The sequence below is a fragment of the Carlito syrichta genome, unplaced genomic scaffold, assembly GCF_000164805.1.
Source record: "Carlito syrichta isolate Samal-C Ts95f unplaced genomic scaffold, Tarsius_syrichta-2.0.1 Scaffold94724, whole genome shotgun sequence".
Classification (NCBI taxonomy): domain Eukaryota; kingdom Metazoa; phylum Chordata; class Mammalia; order Primates; family Tarsiidae; genus Carlito; species Carlito syrichta.
In genome coordinates this window covers 373,688-374,194 of record NW_007038820.1, presented here as the reverse complement: position 1 = coordinate 374,194, position 507 = coordinate 373,688, and positions in this window count along the sequence as shown.

The following is a 507-nucleotide window of genomic DNA, read 5'->3' as shown; positions in this document are numbered from 1 at the left end:
CCTCCAACGTTCCGGACCCCACCACCGCCCAGCTTTGGACTGGACGAACCGAAGCAATTGACAGGAGGGTGGGTGGGCGCGTCCTCACTCGGGGCGCCGCCGCTTTGATTCTGTTCCTTACTACCTGCCTATACGATATACGTAACATATACGTATAATTATATGGAAGTGTATATACCTATATATGTCTATACAAAAATTTATATGCATATAAATACATATATATGTATATATTTACACACATCTGTGTATGTATATATTTTCTCTTTTTTATTATAAAGATGTGGAGTACAGTTCAGGGGTATGCAAATGTTGATTATGCAAGTACCCTTGTTGATGAGGTGTGCCCCTCCCTCGTCTAGCAGTTTCCCTCAACTGCCAATCCCACGCCCCATTCCCTGACAGTTTTACCACTATTACCAATTCTTTTCTTATAGTAATATAATTGTTCAGGTCCATTTATGATTGATAACATCTGGTATTCCGCTATTTGTTTCTGTGATAGAT